This window comes from Pan troglodytes, chromosome 13 (assembly GCF_028858775.2).
Source record: "Pan troglodytes isolate AG18354 chromosome 13, NHGRI_mPanTro3-v2.0_pri, whole genome shotgun sequence".
In the NCBI taxonomy this organism is placed as follows: Eukaryota; Metazoa; Chordata; class Mammalia; order Primates; family Hominidae; genus Pan; species Pan troglodytes.
In genome coordinates this window covers 93,817,700-93,838,249 of record NC_072411.2, presented here as the reverse complement: position 1 = coordinate 93,838,249, position 20,550 = coordinate 93,817,700, and the positions used below count along the sequence as shown (strand labels likewise).

General features: G+C 37.5%; 1 non-coding gene across 1 annotated transcript in view; it reads right to left on the bottom strand.

The window, feature by feature from the left end:
* Window positions 1–20,550, bottom strand: part of NABP1 (nucleic acid binding protein 1) — a 117,775-nt gene that overhangs the window by 38,349 nt on the left and 58,876 nt on the right. Inside the window, exon 8 of the transcript XR_010149818.1 lies at window positions 2,336–2,746. This is a non-coding gene — a transcript (nucleic acid binding protein 1). The remainder of the gene's footprint in view (window positions 1–2,335; window positions 2,747–20,550) is intronic.

The window sequence follows — 20,550 nt, the reverse complement described above, 5'->3', positions numbered from 1 at the left end:
CTGCGCCTTTGTTCATCTAGTCCTCTTCATCTGGAAGTTTTTCCCTCCACCTCCTTCCTGTGAGCACTCACTCTTCCAGCTCTGATCAAATCCTAAATTCTCTATTAGATTCTCAGATTTTCCCAACTAGATTAATCCTCCCCCTCATTTCTTCACTGTGTATTTAGTGTCATTGAAATCATAACATCTTATATTACTATTACTTACATTACTTATATTACATAACATCTTATATTACTATTACTTACATTACTTATATTACATAACATCTTATAATACTATTACTTATATTACTTCTATTACTTAGGGAGTCTTTTTCCCCCACTAAATTTTGAAGACCTTGAGAGTAGGGATTACATGGTTTTTTCCTTATGTTTCCCACAGTTCCAAGAGGCTTATGACTAAATAATTCCCAAGACATATTTATGATATACAGTGAATGCTTTCCAATAGGACCTTGACAGAGTAGTACCTGGTATGTTGCCTATTCTTGTTGAAACTCTACATCATTGTTGTGGAGAAATAGGAAGGCTTTTACACTGTTGGTGGGAGTGTAAATTAGTTCCACCATTGTGGAAAACAGTGTGGCAATTCCTCAAGGATCTAGAACTAGAAATACCATTTGACCCAGCGATCCCATTACTGGGTATATACCCAAAGGACTATAAATCATTCTGCTATAAAGACACATGCACACGTATGTTTATTGCAGCACTATTCACAATAGCAAAGACTTGGAACTAACCCAAATGTCCATCAATGGTAGACTGGATAAAGAAAATGTGGCACATATACACCATGGAACACTATGCAGCCATAAAAAAGGATGAGTTCATGTCCTTTGCAGGGACATGGATGAAGCTGGAAACCATCATTCTCAGCAAACTATCACACGGACAGAAAAACCAAACACCACATGTTCTCACTCATAGGTGGGAGCTGAACAATGAGAGCACATGGACACAGGGCAGGGAACATCACACACCGGGGCCTGTTGTGGGGTGGGGGCTGGGGGAGGGATAGCATTAGGAGAAATACCTAATGTAAATGTCAAGTTGACGGGTGCAGCAAACCAACATGGCAGATGTTTACATATGTAACAAAACTGCACGTTGTGCACATGTACCCTAGAACTTAAACTATAATAGATTAATTTATACTTATTTAATTTAGATTAAATTAATAAAGATTAAAAGATTTAAAAAGTCTACATCATTGTTTTCTATGTCATACTAAGATTTAGTTTCAAATACCTGCTAGAGGTTTTTTTAATCATTTCTCTGACTAGACTGCAAGGCAGTTCTCTTTTAGCTAGTAACGTACTGTGGGGAAGAAAAAGAAAGACAATGTCTCTTTTCTCTGTGCTCTGCAACTGCATATTTCCTTGGCTATGTCTCTCTCTGATGATCCTTGATCCAAATGGTGATGCTGTATCTATAGTAGACACAGAGCCACGAAACAGCCACAATTATAGAGATTGGTTGGCGGAAAAAAAAAGTTTTCATTAAATACTTGCTAATTAAGTGGCATGGGTTAATTTCAGGATTGCGAATTACTACCATCTTCTGTTTTGGATAGAGGTATTCTTGGTTTCCATAACACAGAAGCTGTGTCTGTGCAATGACAAAGTAGCCATCAATTAAGTTTTTGAAAAAAAAATCAATTCTCAATCCAGTAGGGGAAAAAAATCAAACAGGTTTTTGGACTCGACAATGCAGTTGGCTACCTTTGACTCTTTCCTTTTCAACTTCGTGTTTTGTTATCTTGTAGATAGGAAACATTTTAGGGGTAGCTACAGGGTTTCATGCTAAACCCTGCTGGATACAAGGAGAATATGCTAAGGCCTTCAGCCTTCAAGATTACTCAGTATTTAGGAAGACAAAATAAATATACAAAAAACTGAAGTTAATTCATCGTTGTCAAATATTATAATGCAAAGATGTCACAAAAGAGCACCTAACAGATTGATTTCTAAATATTATCCATAATCAAAACTGTATACTCAGCTGATGGGAGCACCACTATAAATTGATGTGTCCAGCAGTATGGGCCAGCAGACCAATGGGAAGTCCAGTTTAAATGAGGAAGAGATTTCAATTGGGAAACTGAATTTTTTTTTTTTTTAGTTTCAAAGTTAACTTATGTCTGTATCACTTCCAGATTGTACAACCCCTTAGATTTACCTGTAGTGTTTGGAAAGATGCAGGTACAATTTGTTACCACAAAGAAAATGGCCTTACTGTCAGATCACCACAAACACTCATGGAGTCCTGATAAGTGTGTAGAATGTTTCTCTACTTTTTTCAGCCCATCATCATCAGCCTATACCACATACCTCACTGAACATCCTTCTACCATTCTTCTGCTTCCTCTTCCTGCTCAGCCTTTTCCACAACTCGCTCAGTCTTTTCTGCCTCTACGCCATCTCCAATGAGTCCCAGTTTCCACGGTGTTGAAATTTGTTTCTGTCTTGACCATAGATTAGCCAAAGCAAGCCTTCCTGTGGGTTGCTGGTGAATACTTCATTTCAGACGTTGCAAGGTGGTGGCCCCAGGGTTGAAACCAGCCTACTAATACATTTTGTGTTGGCCTACACCGTGTGTTACTGTTTTAAATTAGTTGCCATCTTTAAAAATCAGGAAATATTCAGCTTCTTTTTTTATTAGAATATCCACATTCCAACATGAAAATCGACAGCTCACCTTTAGATGGATATATGCTTTTTTGATTCCTCAGACTAGAGCATCTGTGAGACAAATAAAACTTTATTGTTAGTGACCCCCTCTCCTAGTATAATATGGACTCACTATGTTTTTTAAAAAATACCTATCTCTACTCTGCTTTCTGAAGACCTTCCCAAGGTCTTCCACAATGATTGAATAACACACACTTATTTTGTCAAATCACTGGATTACCACAGAAGTAATTATTGTGTGATGTACCAATCATTTACTAATGTATGTTGAAACAAACGCATCTTCCACAAGGGAAAAAAAAGTGCGAATGCTGGAAAAATCTAAATCAGTAAATACTTTTTACTTTCTTTTCAGCCTCCAGAATAAATTTCAAATCCTCAGACTGAGGGAATGCAAAGCCCTTCATCTGTGACTTGCTGTCGCTCGAGAATTAACTTCCATCTCCGCTGCTACCACCCTAGTCCTGATTAGCTGCAGTAAATTCCAAGAGATCTCCCTAATTTGTGTATTTTCCCTCCACACTCAACAGTTCCTTCTCCACACAGCAGCCTAGGTGTTCTTTCTGAAATGTAATGTAGATAACATCACTCCTCTGCATAAAACCCCCCAATGGTGTTCCATTGCATTTAGAATAAAATCCAAAATGCAGCCATAATCTTCAAGAATCCATGTGATCTCACTTCCATCTGTCTCTGCCCTCAATTATTATCATTCTCACCGCTGACCATGACTATTCTGCCACACTGGCCTTCCTGGCCATCCAGCAAGCCTGTTTTATCAATGGCCTTGCAGTTCCCTCTCCCTAGGCCATCACACGGCTAGATCCTTCTCCTTCTGGTTTCACATCAAATTTCACTTCAGAGAAGTCTTCCCTGACCTATCCATTTTAAGGTAACTTCTCCCAATCCTGTCACTTCTTATTTCATTCATTATTTCATTTTTATTTTATAGCACCTCTCACCGTTATCTTATTTGTGTACTTACATATTTCCTGTGTCCACTCTCTAAAATGCATGCTAGGCTTGGGTGCCTAGTCTGCTTGTTCGGCTCTGTATCTCCAGAGCCTAGAGCAGCCCCAGGCATATAATAGATGCTCATTGTTTAAAGTTTGCACCCTACACCTTGTTCACCAAACTGAATAATAGGTTTTTTCCCTAAAAATTTCCCTACTATTTCCCATCTCTCTACGTTTATTTACTCATGCTACTCTGTTAGTCAAAACTTCCCTTTGCCAATTTCTCTCATTGTCTAAATTCTTCCAGTCCTTCAAGACTTAAATTAAATATCATTTAATTCATGAAAATTTTGCTAACTCTTTAAACTAGTCTCACTGCCTCCCTCTTCTAAACCTTTATGGCACTCCTCTTATCTTTTTGATGTACCATTTGGTAAATTATGTCATATATTTTAATTATGCATATAGCATTTTATTCCCACCTCAAAATGTTTAACCATTTGTCTCATTTATCTTTGTATTGCTAGCATCTAGGACAGTGGTGTGCCTTATTCAGAGTAGACATTCAGTAAAGGTTTCATAATAAATACATTGAACGGATGGATAAATTCTACTCCTAGAGACATAACCCTATGAGAAATGAAAAAGGTACCTAAACTCATGGTCATGGAAGATGTTCAATCATCACCAGTTTTTTGAAAGGCAGAGAAAATAAACAATTTCCTTCAGATTTTTCTATCACTGACTTTAGTAACCTTATTCATAATTTTTAGTGCCTTAGAAGCCAACGAGTTTTGTGTCCCAACTCCAATAAGGAAATTCTTTTTAAAAAAATTAGCAAGTGACTCTCAGAAATGCCAATAAACAACAACAACAACAACTTGCAGAGTCGCCTGCGTGAACGTTGCCAGGAGCAACTTACTGACTAAATCAATTGAGCTATATTGAAGTAGTTAGTCAAAGATCTTCATTTCTATCTTGGCACAAGAACAAAAATGTGGAACACAATATCCAGATGGCAAGTAAACAACATTGTTGTCATTTTCAAATAGAAAAAGTAAAATTAGGTTTCTACAGAAACATGGGAAATATTAGGGGAATGAGGAATACTTTATAAGACAATGTTGACCTCATGTAAACCACAAGTTACAGAAAACAGCAAGTATGGAATCAGTCTCTGATGCTTTTGAATTTAATATTTAATAATAACAACAACTAAATTATAAAGTGCTCTGTATGCATCAGGCACAGTTCAAAGTTCTTCTCTATATATATACCAATTCACTTATTTTTTAACTTTTATTTTAAGTTCAGCATGTGCAGGTTTGTTTTATAGGTAAATTCATGTCATGGGAGTTTGTTGTCACCCAGGTATTAAGACTAGTACCCCCTATTCATTCTTCCTAATTCTCTCCCTCCTCCCATCCTCCATCTTCTGTATTCATGTATTCTCATTATTTAGCTCCCACTTGTAAGTGAGAACATGCAGTATTTGGTTTTCTGTTTACTGCATTAGTTTGCTAGGGATAATGGCCTCTAACTCCATCAATGTTCCTGCAAAGGACATGAGTTCAATTTTTTTACAGCTGCATAGTATTCCGTGGTGTATATGTATCACACTTTCTTTATCCAGTCTACCATTAATGGGCATTTATGTTGATTCCATGTCTTTGCTATTGTGAATAGTGCTGCAATGAACATGCATATGCATGTGTCTTTATAATAGAATGATTTATATTCCCTTGAGTAATTCTGTCTTTAGGACTTTGAGGAATTGCCACGCTGTCTTCCACAATGTTGAACCAATTTACATTCCACTAACAGTGTATACGCATTCCTTTTTCTCTGCAACCTTGCCAGCATCTGTTGTTTTTTGACTTTTTAATAATAGCCATTCTGACCAGTGTAAGATGGTATCTCATTGTGGTTTTGATTTTCATTTCTCTAATGATCAATTATGTTGAGCTTTTTTTTATACACTTGTTGGCCACATATCTCTTCTTTTATCTCTTCTTTTGAAAATTGTCTGTGCATTTCCTTTGTCCACTTTTTAATGGGGTTGTTTGGGGTTTTCTTGTAGATTTAAATTCCTTATAGATGCTGGATATTAGACCTTTGTCAGATGCATAGTTTGCAAAATTTTTCTCCCATTCTGTAGGTTGTCTGTTTGCTCTGTTGATAGTTTATTTTGCTGTGAAGAAGCCCTTTAATTGGATCTCATTTGCCAATTTTTGCTTTAGTTACAATTGCTTTTAGTGTCTTTGACATGAAATCTTTGCCCATTCCTATGTCCAGAATGGTATTGCCTAGGTTGTCTTCTAGAGTTTTTATAGTTTTAGGTTTTACATTTAAGTCTTTGATCCATCTTGAGTTGATTTTTGAACATATACCAATTCATTTAATCAGCCAAAAAATTATAAATATTATTACTATTTTATTATTATTTTAGTAATATCATGTATTACATTATGGGATAGATACTATCACATTATCATCATCTCCATTTAATGGATGAGGAAATGAGGTACAGAAAGGTTCAGCCCTTGTCCAAGGTCACCCAGCTGGTTAGTGGTAGCTCTGGGAGGTGAATCCAGTTAGTCTGACTCCAGATTCCACACCCTAACCATTTCACTGTCCTTCTTCTCCAGTTTGTTCTATAATTTTTCCAAAATATCTAATTTACCTAAAGCAAGCCTAGGTCTTTTCACAATCAAGATAATGGATTTGCTAAACCCATAGAAGAAAGTTCACTGCAAAATTTCAAAGATGACAGAAAACATCTTTCTCTTCTGCTACATGACCCTTGGGAACTACATTGGCAGTGAACCGTGAACCTTGGCTCACTTGTGAACATCCCACAGACGGAGCAGCAGCATAGCATATATGCCCCCAAGTTTCCTCATAGTCTTATTCTAAACAACTTCCAGCAGCACAGAGAGAATCAGTCTGCATTGAGACAGGCTCTTGCGTTTTAATTTGGGCTCCTTTGAGAAAAAGAAAAAAAAAATGAATCCGGACAGGTGCAATGAAATCACTCTTTTCTGTAAGGACTATTTCCAGATTGGAGAGTGTATTAGTCCATTTTCTCATTACTGATAAAGACATACTGAGACTGGGCAACTTACAAAAGAAAAAGATTTAATGGAGAACTCACAGTTCCACGTGGCTGGAGAAGCCTCACAATCATGGCAGAAGGCAAGGAGGAGCAAGTCACATCTTCTGTGGATGGCAGCAGGCAAAGAGAGCTTGTGCAGGAAAACTCCTCCTTATAATAACCATCAGATCTCATGCGACTTACTCACTATCATGAGAACATCATGGGAAAGACCTGCCCCCATGATTCAATTACCTCCCACCAGGCCTCTCCCAGAAGACATGGGAATTCAGGATGAGATTTGGGTGGGGACAGAGCCAAACCATATCGTTCCACACCTGGCCCCTCCCAAATCTCATGTCCTCACATTTCAAAACCAGTTATGCCTTCCCAACAATCCCCCAAAGTCTTAACTCATTTCAGCATTAACTCAGAAGTCCACAGTCCAAAGTCTCATCTGAGATAAGGCAAGTACCTTCCGCCTATAAGCCTGTAACATCAAAAGCAAGTTAGTTACTTTCTAGATATAATGGGGGTACAGCCATTGCATAAAATGCAGCCATTCCAAATGGGAAACACTGGCCAAAACAAAGAGGTTACAGATCCCATTCAAGTCCAAAATCCACCGGGGCTGTCAAATCTTAAAGCTCCAAAATGATCTTTGACTCCATATCTCACATCCAGGTCACACTGATCCTAGAGGTTGGTTCCCATGGTCTTGGGCAGCTCCATCCCTGGGGGTTTGCAGGGCACATCCTCCCTCCCAGCTGCTTTCATGGGCTGGCATTGAGTGTCTGCAGCTTTTCCAGGCACATGGTGCAACCTGTCAGTGGATCTACCATTCTGGGGTCTGGAGGACAGTGGCCCTCTTCTCACAGTTCCATTAGGGAGCGCCTCAGTAGGAACCCTGCATGGGGGCTCCAACCCCACATTTCCCTTCTGCACTGCCCTAGCAGAGGTTCTCCATAAGGGCCCCACCCCTGCAGCAAACTTTTGCCTGGGCATCCAGGCATTTCCGTACATCTTCTGAAATCTAGGCGGAGGCTCCCAAACCTCCATTCTTGGCTTCTGTGCACCAGCAGGCTCAACACCACATGGAAGCTGCCAAGGTTTAGGGCTTCTACCTCTGAAGTAACAGCCCAAGCTGTACCTTGGCCCCTTTTAGTCATGGCTGGAGTGGCTGAGACACACAGTACCAAGTCCCTAGACTGCACACAGCACGGGGACCCTAGGCAGGGCCAAGAAACCATTTTCTCCTAGGCCCCTGGACCTGTGATGGGAGAGGCTGCCATGAAGACCTCTGACATGCCCTGGAAACATTTTCTCCATTGTCTTGGCAATTAACATTTGGCTCCTTGTTACTTATGCAAATTTCTGCAGCCAGCTTGAATTTCTCCTGAGAAAATGGGTTTTTCTTTTCTATCATATTGTCAGGCTACAAATTTTCTGAATTTTTATGCTCTGATTCCCTTATAAAACTGAATGCCTTTAAGAGAACCCAGGTCACCTCTTGAATGCTTTGCTGCTTAGAAATTTCTTCCGCCAGATACCCTAAATTATCTCTCTCAAGTTCAAAGTTCCACAAATCTCTAGGGCAGGGGCAAAATGCTGCCAGTGTCTTTGCTAAAACATAACAAGAGTCACCTTTGCTCCAGTTCCCAACAAGTTCCTCATCTCCATCTGAGACAACCTCAGCCTGGACTTTATTGTCCATATTGCTATCAGGCTTTTGGTCAAAGACATTTAACAAGTCTCTAGGAAGTTCCAAACTTTCCCACATTTTTCTCTCTTCTTCTGAGCCTTCCAAACTCTTCCAACCTCTGCCTGTTACCCAGTTCCAAAATTGCTTCCACATTTTCAGGTATCTTTTCAGCAGCACACCACTCTACTCATGCCAATTTACTGTATTAGTCCGTTTTCATGCTCCTGATAAAGACATACCCAAGACTGTGCAATTTACAAAAGAAAAAGGTTTAATTGGACTTACAGTTCCATATGGCTGAGGAGGCCTTGCAATCGTGGCAGAAGGCAAGGAGGAACAAGTCACATCTTACGTGGATTTCAGCAGGCAAAGAGAGCTTGTGCAGGAAAACTTCCCCTTATAATAACCACCAAATATTGTGAGATTTACTCACTATCACAAGAACAGCACAGGAAAGACCTGCCCCATGATTCAGTTACAACCCACCGGGTCCCTTCCACAACACGTGGAAATTCAAGATGAGATTTGGGTGTGGACACAGCCAAACCATATCAGAGAGCAAAATTGAGCCTAATAAGAAAGATTTCTAGAGAAAGAATATTATGCTGTGTTTAAGAGAAACTACATTTCTACTTGAAGAAAGACTGTTCCTTTGGCAACTATAGGGACTATATTATGCTACTCAGATGATGGCTTCCATATGGTAGGTCTTTAACACTGCAGAGTAATGGTCCCCAACCTTTTTGGCACCAGGGACCAGTTTTGTGGAAGACAATTTTTCCACGGAGGAGTGGGGGACATGGAGGAAGCTGCTATTGGGGAGGATGGTTTCCAGATGAAACTGCTCCACCTCAGAACATCAGGCATTAGATTCTCATAAAAAGTGGGCAACTTAGATCCCTCACATGCACTATTCACAATAGAGTTTACGCTCCTATGTAGCTGCTGATCTGACAGGGGCGGAGCTCAGGTGGTAATGCTCTTGCTTGCAGGCTGCTCACCTCCTGCTGTGTGGCCTGGTTCCTAACAGGCCACAGACCAGTACCAGTCTGTGACCTGGGGGTTGGTAACCCCTGATGTAGAGAGTAACTGTGAAGGCCTTGGGCCTTCAGAGATGGCTCTGCACAAAAGAACCCTATTAGACCAGTTCAGGGGATTCCTACAGACTCTTCTTGGGTCCTTCTCTGTCTTCCTTGTCAGTCTTTCTTTGTTCTCATTTAGGCATCTTCACACGCTGATCTTCACACTGGTGTCCTCCTAGGTAACCTGATTTCCAAGCACCCTCACCCTATGTCTAATTTCAGTCCTCCAGCTCCTCACCCTCCTCCTTAGCATAAGCAAGGGCAAGGTTTTTGAAATCACACCTTGACACCTATATTTTTATTATTCTTTTCTCTGATTAGAAACAAAAATGGCTTTCTACTTTGTTTCTCCCAGGGCTTTCTAACCTCCCCCCACCCCCACCACCACACTAAAAAAGAAAAAACGGCCTATGTAACTGATTCTTCCCTATAAAATTTTCAGCTATATATAAATCACCACTCCAAGAAATATTATCTTAAACTTAAGGGTTTAATAAAATATAAATAGCTACCTTGAACTTCAGATTAAATTTTATTGCTCTGAAAGAAGAACGCAAATTCCAAGTAACAACTCAAGAGAAAAAAAATTTTTTTAAGCCATTATTTTTTCAATTATTCCAAAGAAACTTGTATCAAAGTCACTTTGATTTAAAAACTTCAAAGACACACAGATTTCATTTATTGAAGGGCCAACCAGTCAGTAATATTGATAAAACTGTCCTTATTCTTTAGAAGAGATTAACCCTGGATTTTAACCATCCTACAACTTCTTAAAGTCATCTTGATCCATATTTGTCATCAGTAGCCAACTCCTTTGCTTTTGGATATTACATGCTAACTAATATTGAATAGGCCTTTATAACCACCTTGAACATACTATTCTGAGATGAGACTAATTCCAGTTTTTTATCCTAACTTCTACCAAGTTCAGTTTGTTCAATTTGATTAATGTATTCAGTTTAGTATGGATCATATATTTCAGAGAAAGACTAAAATTTACTCCTGCGCTTCAATCTCTTTCTCTGTATAACTTCTTTCTGCCTTTCTTTGCATATCGTCAAATACAACCTGATGTTTGTACTAAATAAAACCTTTTCTATCATTATGATTGTTATCATTAATGTTTTTATTGTTTACTTAATCCTTTTTACTTTCTTTCAAGCAGCACGTCTCTCCTTTTGCTGCACAACTAACCCAACGTGTTATTTTACATCTACTGGCCTCAATTCCCATGTAATATCTCCCACCCTCATTGTAGCTTATACATATTAAATTTAATCTCCAGCATCTCCAAAAGTGTGTTTTATCTCCAGAAGACCGTGTCCTCTGATCTTCTTCATTTGCATTTATCCTTTTGATGGACTCATCCAAGTCCTGGTTCCGGTCAAACCCAACTCTTTCGCCCCTATTCCTATGCACATTAATTTCACATTTCCAGCCAGCTCCAGGCATCCCAATTGGATGTCCAGCCACAACCTCAAACTCAAGAGGCTAAAAATTCAATACACTGTATTTCATCTTAAATAGAACCCTTTTACAACCATTTGATTTTAAGTATTTAAGAATCAAAACTGAGAGATGTCTAATCTTCCCCCATGGTTCTCTGATTTTCCATCTGCCACCTCTCAGAATCACCCTTTCATTTGTATCCCAATGATCACTAGGGTCATACCCTTACCACTTTACGCATGAACTGATTTTCAAGGTCAGGTCTCCCCACTCCAATCCAGCCTGAATACAAAGCATGTGAAAAGAATCTTTCATTGGGTCACTCCCCATTCAAGAACCTTCAATGGTTCCCTACCATTGACTGCACTACCACTACAGTGCCAACTCTACTGACTTTTAGGTTCTCCATAAACTTAATATGCTTTGGCTATGCTCAACTCATTCTCTAATCATCCGCAATGTACACTCCCATCTCTTAGACTGTCTCTACACTGCCCTCCAAATCTTTTGCATGTATTACTGAGCTCTTCTATCTCCTTTCAGACTCATCTCAAATTCTGCCTCCAGAAAGCTTTTTCTGCTTATCCCAAATTCTACTATATTTATTCTTTGAATGGCTACTACATACTTAGTTGGCTTTTGTCACCAAATGCTCAAAGTTTCTCAGCTCCTCTTGCATGTTCTGGGTTGCCCCTAGGATGATGCCCCATTCATAACACTTGAAGCAACTCTTCTACAAATACTTTATCATCAAAGACTGGGTTAATCAGCACAGATTGTCTTTACAAGCAAGTGGACTCTGGGCACCCTCTAGGGTAAAATTGTTCATACAGTATATAACTTATTCTAGCTGTACAACCACTAACATCCAGCGATTCCTACAAAAACAGAGGCTTTTCAAAATAAAGCTTCTGTTTTTGCACGCATGGCCCTCCTTGGTCCTATATATACCAGCCTTCCAAGCTGGTATCTTTATCTACCCCTGCCCCCATCCTTTACCTTAAGCATTCAACTCAACTCAGAGTGCTCCTATTATTGTTTGAAATTAGTTAAATACTAAAATCAAGCCATTAGAAAGTATGCAACAAAAAAACTCATCTAGTGTAAAGGAAATAATAAAAGCAAATATAACCAAATTAGTAAACAGAATCATATTAAAATTATAAATTAAATCCAAGAGCTGATTCATTGGGAAAAAAATGTAACAAACATAATTTTAGAAATTTAGACCACACGTAAGTAAATGTAAAAAGCATAGAGAATATAAAAATTGATAAGGTGAGTTTTACAATTATTTGAAAGTATTATTTATGTGGCCAAAAATCATATAAAAAAAAGTTCAGCATCACTGATCATTAGAGAAATGCAAATCAAAACCACAATGAGATATCATCCCACACCAGTCAGAATAGCTATTATTAAAAAGTCAAAAACTAACAGAGTCTGGTGAGGTTGCAGAGAAAAAGGAAAGCTTATACACTGTTGGTGGGAGTATAAATTAGTGTGACAATTCCTCAAAGGCCTAAGGACAAAATTACCATTTGACCCAGCAGTCCCATTACTGGGTATATACCCAAAGGAATATACATCATTCTATCATAAAGACACATGCATGCTTATTAGGCATACCATTTAGGCAACCTAAATGCCTACTAATGGTAGACTGGATAAAGAAAGTGTGGTACATATACACCATGGAATACTATGCAGCCATAAAAAAGAATGAGCTCATGTCCTTTGCAGGAACATGGATGGAGCTAGAGGCCATTATTCTTAGCAAACCAATGCGAGAACAGAAACCAAATACCGCATATTCTCACTTATAAGTGGAAGCTAAATAACGAGAACACAGGGACACATAGAGGGGAACAACATGTACTGGGGCCTACCAGAGGGTGGAGGGTGGGAAGATGCAGAGGATTAGGAAAAGCAACTAATAAGTACTAAGCTTAATACCTGGGTGATGAAATAATCTGTACAACAAACCCTCATGACACATGTTTACCTATGTAACAAATCTGCACATCCTGCGCATGTACCCCTGAACTTAAAAGTTAAAAAAAAGAAAAGAAAAGAAAGTGTTATGTTACCTCAATACCAGCCCTTTTCAACCAGTTCAACTTCTCTCCTCTGCCTCTAGAATTGTAGCAGTTATGTTCCATCTTAGGAAAATTGAAAACATAACCACTATAATCTTTCTTTGGAAGCCTCATTTATCTAGATCTCAATGAAATGATAATATTGTAAAATAAATAAATAAATAAATAAATGACTTAAAGGAAATCTATTTAGAAGAAATCATTAAAAAATTGAATAACTTCAAAAAAAAGTAACTTCTGAAAATGGTCCAAAGCAGCTAGTTTTATGGGTGAGTTCTTTCAAATCCTCATCCAATGTAAGCTCCAGGAAACAGAAAAAAACTGTAAAGCACCCAGTATATTTTAGGTAGCTAAACACTGTCCAATAAGAAAATCTGATGGAAAAAAATATTAAAACTATAGTTTTGTTTTATTTGTAAATATAGATTCAATAATCCTAATTTTTTTAAAAAAACAAACCTACTAGATTCTATACTGTATTGCAAAGAATGTCCAATAATCAAAGTAAAGTTTATCATAGAAATATAAATTGAGTTTATCATTCAGAAAATAATTCATATATTAGTTCCACAGATCCAACTGGAAAAAAAATGAAAACTCAAATAATTTCAACCCATGCTTTAAACTAGGAAGAGAATAATTCCTTAAAATGAAAAATAAGGCCAATCTTACAACAGCCAGCACTATACCGATAAATACGATGAAGACACATTGTTTTACTGTTAACATTCAACATGGTTCTGGAAGGTCTAGTCAGTACTTTAAAATTTTGAAATCAAAAGAAAGGGTAAACTTTAGGATGTAGAAAATGAAACCACCACCATTTGCATGTGATATACTTATATATCAAAAAAATACTGAAAACATAAATCGCAAAGTTCAGTAAAGCACAAGACATGTTTACAAAAGTGGAAAGCCTTCCAATATATTAGCCAAAATTAGTTAATAAGTACTATGAAGAAAACATTCTAATCCCAATAGCAACACAACATTTAAAATGCCCAAAACTGATCTTATTGAATAACATCTGAGATTACATCAATGAAATGATCAAACTTTATAGAAATATATTTCTTTAATTTTTATAAATGGAAAAACACCATGTTCTTCCCTGGTAAGAGCTGATATTAATTTATAAATTTATTGCAAATTAATTTATAGATTTATTGCAAATTTAAAATTCAAATAAAATTTTTCAACTTGTCTAAGTGATTCTAAGATTCATCTAGAAAAATAAAACATTGAGACCAGCTTTTTAAAAATTAAAGAAAAGAGTAATGAATAAGGATTTAGCTACTAGACATAAAAACTTTTATGAAACTACAATAATTTAGATGATGTGGTAATAGCACAGGCCTTGACAGATTTAATAGGAAAGACTAGATAGTCCTGAAATGGGACTAAAAATATATAAAAACTTAATGAAGAATGATAAATGAAAAATCACATATCATAAAAATGTTGGAAGTAACATTGGTGAATATAAAACTGATTTAAAAGCAATAGAATATGTCACCAAGGAAAAGATACATAGATTTAACTGCATAATATTTAAAATTTGTATATCACTGAAATAAAGCTTATCTAATGTAACATCAAGGATATTTTAAAAGTTAACAACAAAACTCTGTATCAGAAAACACCATAAAATTATTTAAAAGCAAATGGCAACCTTGAAAAAAATTTTGCAATATATATGACAAGTTAATGACTACTGCATATAAAAATATTCACATATCAATAAAAAATAAGAACATTCTGTGTTTTCTTTCCTACTGCTGCTGTAACAAGTTATCACCAATTTAGTGGCTTACACCACACAAATTTATTCTCTTACATTCCTGGCCGTCAGAAGTCTGAAAGCATTCTCACTGAGCTAAAGTCAAGATTTCAACAGGGCTAGCTTGTTCCATGCTCTCGGAGAAAATCCTTTCCCTCCCTTTCCCAGTTTCTGTGGGCCACCTGCCTTTCCTGCCTTACAGCCTCTTCTTCCATCTTCAAAGCCAGCAATGTAATATTTCAGATCACCCTCCTGTGACCTCAGCTTCCTTTGTCAACTCTCCTGCTCTGACTCTAACTCTCCTGTCTCCCTCCAATAACGACTCCACCTAAATAATTCAGAATAATCTCCTCATCTCAAGGTCCTTAATTTAATCACATCTGCAAAGTCCATTTTGCCATGTAAGCAAATATATTCACATGTTCAGGGACAAGATTATGGACATCTTTGAGAGCCCATATTCTTTCTGGCACACATCAATAGAAAAAAAAAGAGACAATACATAGAATAAAAAAACAAATAAATGCCCAATAAACCCATGAAATACATGTTCAATCTCACTAGAATTCTAACAACTAGAAAAGAAAACAAGAGTGAGATACTTCTTTTGCCTGATAAATTGCCGAAGATTTTTCTAAAATGTGAATGCATTTTCTGAAATGTGAATGCAAGAGTACAGTTTCCAAACCATTAGGTGACATGTGTCAAAAGCCTTAGAAAGTTCATGTCATTTAATCCCATAATTTTATTACTCGAAATTTTTCCTAAGGAATTACTTAGAGAGAGATTCAAAATATATCACATGACTATTACCCACAGTATTTTTAAAGAGAAATAAATTAGAAACTACATCCAACAACAAGGTATTGGCTAAATAAACTGTGATAAAACTATATGATTGAATACTATGCAGCCATTAAAATTTGATCTTTAAAGATTTTTAATAATATTGAGACTATTCTCACAACAGACTGCTGAGGACAAAATATAAACAGGGTCTAAAACTACATGTATTATAAAATAAATGCAAATAGAAGGCTAATGATGGTTAACTCAGAGCCATTGGATTATGAGTTATTTTTATTTTCTTCATTATACTTTTTATATTTGCTAAATTTTTAATAATAAATAATATTACTGTTACAATCATTTTTTAAAAGGTAATTTAAAAATTTCAAAGTGAAGGATGGCAGATGTTGGCCATTGAGCCTTAGAATTCTAAGCAGGATGGAAAATAAAGTGTTTTATGCCCCCAAATGGCAGCTCCCACACATCAATCAGAGACCAGCCATGCACATTATTCCTTTTAGAAGCAAAGCCAGACAGCACTGTGCGCAAATCAGTATCTCACAGTTACGTACCGTTGCCAGGAGGGAGACAACACAGAACAAGTTCAGCACAGAACCCCAACTTCAAGTAGAAACAGGTTTTCCTCCTTGCTGTGGGCCTAGAAAGGATTACAAGCATATTGCAGAGCCCTCCAGAGTCAGAAGGGAAGAATAAAACCACATGAATTTTAATTAAATTCTAAAATAGGACATAGAAACTAGTTGGAATAACTGAAGAATACGCCAGATAAACACATCAGCCATAGCACAATTCACAATACAACTTCCCATCGGGCAAAAAATACAAATGATAATTTTGATACGGACTCCTAGAAGGAACGCCCATTCCAAATGTGAGTTAGCTCCTTCACATTGAAAAATATCATTTTCAATAAGCTAATGGAAAGTTAGCTTTAGGATAACAGGGAGTTTTTAAAAACCCTGTGGTGTCATTGCTATATGTCTGTTGACTTAAATAGTGTCTGTTGCCTAGTGGGTACTCAATAGATAATTATTAAATTAAGGTTGGATCAATAGAATTACTATAAACCTTGGTAGTCTATCTTTAGGTTAATTGACCTCACTTTCATAGGATTTGAACTCATAGCCAATCAGAGCCAGCAGTGAGGAATTAATGAGCACAACTTGTACACTGGAGAGGATATTATGTTAGGAAAAATCCTATCTCAGTATCTGAAAAGGAAGGTAAACCTCTTCCAATTCAGGTCCGTCTGTTTAACATGAGAAAACTAATATCTGAGTCTAAAGTGAGTCACCCCAGGACACTTCCCTAATTGATAGCGAAACCGAGTCACTGCCACCTAGTGGAGGGGTCAGCTCCTCTCGCCCTTCCTCACACTGACTAGATGGGCAGGTGGAAGCATGTTCCGTGGGGCCAGCTGTATGGCTCCTGCCTCACTCTCCTCTCAAAATAGGACCACCCCCCATGCTACCCCACACTCTACACCTGGCACCTGCCATTCTCATATTACTAACTCTAAAAACTTGATGTGGGCAGCATTACTTTTATCAAGACTAATGGCAAAGATCCTTTTTCAGATCAGTTGCCAACTGATTTTGAAACCAGCTCAAGGAATGTCCTTTCTGAAGGCACCGAATATTGCAAGCCTAGTAGACTTCCTGCTCCTTGCAATTGTGTTATTCATCCTCGAAGTCTCTACATTTGACATTTTGCCATTGTCGGCTCATTAAACAAATTACTTATTAAAATAAAAGTGCATCCTGCATTAAGTGCCCGGCCTGCTGACATCGAGCTGAGGAATGATTCCAATCGGCTTTCAGTGTCATCTGATTGCATCAAGCCAGCCTGGCTGCCAGCCCCCAAGCGGCCCTACAGAGGCCAGGGACACACAGAAATTGAGAGCACAGGGTACACAGTAAGGCCTGCTTCCAATGAAGAGGAACACTTTTACAATTTGAGGGCCAAAAACATAATATGACGCCATTGTGGGCCACTTTCTGTTCTTAGCAAAAATCTTTAATTTGCAAATTTCCTTTCTTATATTCAAGGAATATAAGAAAACATAATATATTTTCTTATATTCAAGGAATATAAGAAAACATAATATATTTCTTATATTCAAGGAATATAAGAAATATATTTCTTATATTCAAGGAATATAAGAAAATATATTTTCTTATATTCAAGGAATATAAGAAAATATATTTCCTTATATTCAAGGAATATAAGAAAATATATTTCCTTATATTCAAGGAATATAAGAAAATATATTTCCTTATATTCAAGGAATATAAGAAAATATATTTCCTTATATTCAAGGAATATAAGAAAATATATTTCCTTATATACAAGGAATATAAGAAAATATATTTCCTTATATTCAAGGAATATAAGAAAATATATTTCCTTATATTCAAGGAATATAAGAAAATATATTTTCTTATATTCAAGGAAAAGACCTGGCAGGATCTCTCCCAGATAGGAGTTGACAGTAGCTCACCAGAAACAGAGACAACACCATTATGAACAAACTTCAAGGCAAAGGAAAGACTTGAATTCCCTTTCTTCTCACCTCAAAATCCTTTTCCAAAACTAAAATTCAAGCAGCAAACATAACATTTGAAAAATGAGATGCTCCCTCCCCCTCCATTTTCACCTGTTTCTCTAGAATGTGAAGCAGCAAATGTAGATTTCTGTGATTTCTGTGCAAGGAAAATTGGAGCAGATAAGGTCTTAGCTGACCTGGGAATGTGATAAATATTTTCATGGACTGCTGAATCTCACTAATTGGATACTTTGATGAAACTTGAGGTATCTCTTCCTAACTTCTAACACACTTTTAACCCTTACAACTTGTATGGGCAATTTTTTAAACAGAAGACTGTTTGATCCAAGAAAATCAAATTTTTTTTTCAAACAGAAAGTCCAGCGGTAAATTAATAACAGCTCCTAATAAAGAAAGGATCATTGGTTTTTTCTGCTGCCTTCAGAACAGCTAATAAAGACTATTTCTTCCCAGTGTTCAATCAAAATGAAATGAACATTAATTGGACATTAAGTACTAAGGAAATGCCCACTAGTTCTTTCTCACTTCTCCCGCTCCATCCTCATCCTACCATTTCCTCTGTTAACAAACTAGGCAGAAAGATGTCTCCTCCTATTGTACCTAAACAAATCAGCGTACAGGGAAGTGATTTATCATTCATGAAAAGCAATCAGATTGCTTGGGGCTGACAGCTGTTCCCAAAATGCAGCTGAGAAACAGACCTTTGGCAAAGTGTAAAATTTGGAACAAAATCATATTACTGTACTTCAGCTGGCAACACAAAAGGCTGACAGTGAGCTTAATAAACAAAATACCATGCAGCTCGAAATATATTAGCTAGTCTACATTTATGAACAAAAATGGTCACTTCTCCCTTTTTTTTTCTAAGTCACCTTCAGTCAAACTAAATACCTAGCAAAAGTAAAATGCTCTCTTTAGGTATTTTTTTCTTTTTTTTTTTTTTAAGATTGAGGCAAATTTTTGGTAAAGACTTTTTTTCCCACACAATTCATTATGGGAAATGGACCAGAGGGAGGAAAAAATGATGAAACATGCATAAAGGTTAAAGAGGGACACAGCTTTTACTAGAAAAGGAAGAATTCCAGTATATTCTGGCCTCTGAGCCATAATTCATTTCATTTCCCGTGTTGAGAATGCTTTCCCATATCTCTCTGCCTGTCTAAGGTCTAGCTATCCTTTCAAACAAATTTAGATCGTCATCAAACCTCGAAAATGCTACAATTCTGAAATGATTTTCCTGACTGCTCTGGCCCCCAGTGATCTCAGCCTCCCTTGAATTCTGTAACATTTCTTTCGGTACTCTTGATCTCTTTCCCCTTGTGTCCCCTCATGTCTAATCTCTTTCTGCATGGCTCCCACCACCTATTTAATCATGTTGAACCCCTTGCTCTACGTCCAATGCAAAATATATTTTTTCATACCTCTGTGTTTCTTTAACCACTGATTCCTTGGCAAAGAAATCTCCTTCACCTGTTCTTCATGGCCAATCATATTCACAATTTAAGACTTACTTCAGGGCCAGGGATCAGTGGCTCACACCCATAATTCCAAAGCTTTAGCAGGATGATCACTTGAAGCCAGGAGTTCCAGACCAACCTGGGCAACATAACAAGACCCCAATCTCTCTCTCTCTCTCTGTTTGTGTGTGTGTGTGTGTCTATAGGGGAACATATTAATATTATAGCAGAGTTTGGTGTCATGTGCCTGTAGTCACAGCTACTCCGCAGGCTGAGGCAGGAAGATCCTCTGAGCCCAGGAGATAACTGCAGTGAGTTATGATCATGCCACCACACTCCAGCCTGGGTGACAGAGTGAGACCTTGTCTCCAGAAAAAAAAAAAGAGATAGAGAGAGAGAAAGAAAGAAAGAAAGAAAGAGAGAGACAGAGAGAGAGACAAATAAAGAAAGAAGGAAGGAAAGTTCAAATGTCCTCCATTTGATAAACATATAGTGAGATTCTATGCTGATGCTTGCCCTGAACTAATGGCTTGAGGTAAAGATATGGAAAAGATATAGCCACCATCATAAAGACATCCACATATTCTTAGTATTAAAGACCCAAATCCTTAACCTGTTCTAAAAATCATGGTGTCATGTGGCCTCCTAGCTACGTCACTAGCCTCACCTGTGCCTCTGCTCCCCTACTCCTCTGGGCTCCTGCCACACTAGCTTTCTCTTGTTCTCAAGGCTTCCATGCTCCCTCCAACTTCAGGACTTCTTTACTGTGCTTTTCCTCCCATCATGCATGCATCTTTGATTAACAGACTCCTGATCTGCCTTACTTCTCAGCCCTCATACTCCATTCCCAGGGAAATCTC